The 3,162-nt window shown below is 34.7% G+C and overlaps 1 long non-coding RNA gene across 2 annotated transcripts; it reads right to left on the bottom strand.

The window, feature by feature from the left end:
• Nucleotides 1-492: 492 nt before the first annotated feature.
• LOC119643711 lies at nt 493-2,773 on the bottom strand. Of its 2 annotated transcripts, XR_005248387.1 has the most exons (4): nt 2,645-2,773; nt 1,565-1,990; nt 1,456-1,489; nt 493-1,400 (listed from the first exon to the last, which is right to left on the bottom strand). It is a non-coding gene; the product is annotated as an uncharacterized LOC119643711 (long non-coding RNA). The 2 variants fall into 2 exon arrangements; XR_005248386.1 differs by having other exon boundaries at nt 1,565-2,773.
• Nucleotides 2,774-3,162: the final 389 nt, after the last annotated feature.

Genomic DNA, 3,162 nt, shown 5'->3' on the forward strand with positions numbered 1-3,162 from the left:
AGCTAAAAATTCTTGCTTGGTAACATCCTGCCACATGTACCAAGTTGATTTATGTGATAATTTGTGACAATTTGTTTGTTTGTTCCTTATTTTTTCGTTGGCATAAGTGTTCGTCTCTTTTATTATATTGTCTATTAATTCATTTGTAAAATATGAAGTAAAGTAATTTATGGGTTCTTTTCTATTGCTTCGTATTTGTGGTCCGGGTGTTTGATGATGTATGTCAAACTCGATTATTGAAGGAGAATCGGTAGATTCACTTGCGGTGAATAATTTCATTGTCCTTAATCGATAAAAAACTATCATGTCCCCTCAGAGGGGACAACGCAGTGATATGCTAGACTTACGATGGGACATCCTCAGAGGGGACAGCCGAATGCAAAGGGTTAGTAATTGGTAATTCCAATCTTGTGTGCGAAGTAATGGTAACCTTGTAACGCATTTGCATCATCATATATTTTTATTTATAATTTTTTTTTACTCTTTATGTTACCTATGTAACAGTACAGTATGATAAAAGAATTTCAGAAAAACAGTACAAAATATATAACGCAAGCTTATTATACCTAACAATTATATCTCTGATGTATATCCGTCACTCTGTTTTGAAATCTTGATATCATTCTGTTTATTTTCGTAGTCATCACCGGATGCTCTCGTATGTATTCTTCATCTTGTTTATTTTACCAAATTCAGCTTGTTTTACATTCGCGGCCATATCCTGCTGGTGCTTCAGCGTGGTGTTAAGTCTTTTGCAAATAATTTGCCTACCATTGATTTTCAAATCTATCAATAAATTTTGTTTGGAATTGTAATTTAGAACATCGTTTATCTTTCGCTGCGCTTTTACATTGTTTTCTTATTTCTTCATTTCTCTTGCTTATATCTGATTAAAAGGGTTTGTTATTGTTTTCTAAAAGCATTGTATATGCTCCGGCATATATTTTTGCTCTCTTCAACAACTCTATTTTGCCTGTCTTGCTCTAGTATTGAGTATTTATTTACACCATATCGTGCCAAAATGGGCCCGGAATTTAATCACTTCATTAATTCTTCCCAGTTGTTGAACCACAAGCACCGGTCAGTTAAAGTACATTTCCATGAAATACGCATGGTAATCGCCCAAGTCGATTCCACTGCAACCACCACCCATCTTCTAACGCACTATCTTGTTCTGTTAATAGTTCTTCAACAGCCAAAAACCGCCGGGTTACACTACGTTCTCAACTGCTGAGCCACGCAGCAGACTCTCATGGAATCCACATGATAGCCGCCTCAACCGCCTTGTGTGATGGTCGCAGTGGGTACCTACCAGTGTGATAATGAGCTAAGACCACCGGAATTCACAACGTTCTTGCTTTACACACGCCCTTGAATACATGCTGCTTCTTACGTTTATCCTAGGTGATTGGCATAAAATAAATCTCGGCATTGCGCATGCAATGTATAACTTACAGTTGTTACGCAGCAGCAAAAAGAAATGTCTGTGCTAAAAGGAAAAGGGAGAAAGCTGGTTTGAACTAATTTGACTCAGATATGGCCATACTGAGGTGAAGCTACTGACCTTCTCAAGCATTATGCGTTTTTTTGGCAACTTTTATATCACCAGTTCCATGGTAATACATGTAAATAAAAACAAGTTCATCGCACGTGTAAATGTTATAAGTTAAATTGTGAATTTATTAATTACTTGGTATATAATTTTTGCAATTTGTAATCGACGAAAGCGCTTCCGACGATCACGTCAGGCGTTATTCTATTACACAAATTGGATTAGTAAATCCTTTAATTACTATTAACTGTTTGCATAGCATAAAAAAATTTTTTTAGTATATCTTTGTGAATAGAATATTTAACATCGTTTTCAGTTATTTATTCAAATTTTTGTACATTTTTGTACACTTTCTTTTATGAAATTATTGTAATGAATTTAAAATAAGTTTGTTTTGTTAGATCATGACGGGCGAGGTGAGTACATATACGCTTACACCTATAATCAAATGAAATCTATAAAAACTGTGTTCCAAATTTTTGTTTCACGGACACTTCACAGACGATTACAACTAAAAGAAATACATGGGCTTTACCATTATAAGAAAAAAAGGACGGACGAACCCTACTTAATGAACGTGCAGATGTTACGATCTTGGCCACTCCTTACCCTGCTCTACCTACGGTTTCCATCGGCTCATGAATTTCAATCGGAGGCCCCGGAGTTGGGTGCGAAGACCCCTAAACTATTTTCTCCTTAAAAAAATCTCCAATTCATTTTTTTTTAAATATTTTTGTTACAGTAAAACGTTATACACATATATTTAGTAAATAGAAAACCTTCTGCTTCGAGTCATACTTCAACTGATAGGTGTGCGTATTATGGCTGGGATTTGAAGTTTGTTTACAAAACAAAAAAATGGACTTTTGGTATTTTGGCCTTTGCTGTAGTTTAATGGTTAGTCGTTTTGCCTCGGATTAAACTTAAAAAGAAAATTGCAACAACAGTTCACTTTGTTGAAAATCGAGGGCACTACTATCATAAAAACCAATCACTGTCAATTGATTCATTATCAACGGCACACAACCCTCGATTCTATCCTTTAGTGTTAATCTGGAAATTTCTTTGCCATCGTTAGCATTTAATACTAACAGTGGATGAGAATGTGTGCCAGCAGTAACATTTTCTTGATACGATGATGGATCTGCGCAAATTTGTGACCAAAAGCAGAGTCATTGCCGGAGGTTATGCTAGTACTGATTCACCATCATTATCAACCAATACATACATAATTTTGAATTTTTGTGGCATAATTCATCCTTTTTTTTAAATTTAACATATTTTCTTTAACTCTTCAAACATATTTTTCGACATAAACACAATATCAAATACTCTCTGTACACGTTTAACTTTTACTTTCAAAACAAAAAAAAAACTCTCCTCTTCTCCCTCCTATTTTACTCTTTTTCCCAAACATGTTAATCCACCATATCTGCTAATTATTCTATGCGTCATCTTTTTTCGTCTTTGAAATTACCAACCCTACTTTTTACAGGGTTGCATATGTAACTAATTTTATAACATAAAATATATAATAAAATGGAATGTTAAGCTGCATTCACCTAAAATATAACCGCCTTAGCGTCGTTATAAAGGCATACTTTCATGCT

The sequence above is a fragment of the Glossina fuscipes genome, unplaced genomic scaffold (assembly GCF_014805625.2).
Source record: "Glossina fuscipes isolate IAEA_lab_2018 unplaced genomic scaffold, Yale_Gfus_2 61541, whole genome shotgun sequence".
In the NCBI taxonomy this organism is placed as follows: Eukaryota; Metazoa; Arthropoda; class Insecta; order Diptera; family Glossinidae; genus Glossina; species Glossina fuscipes.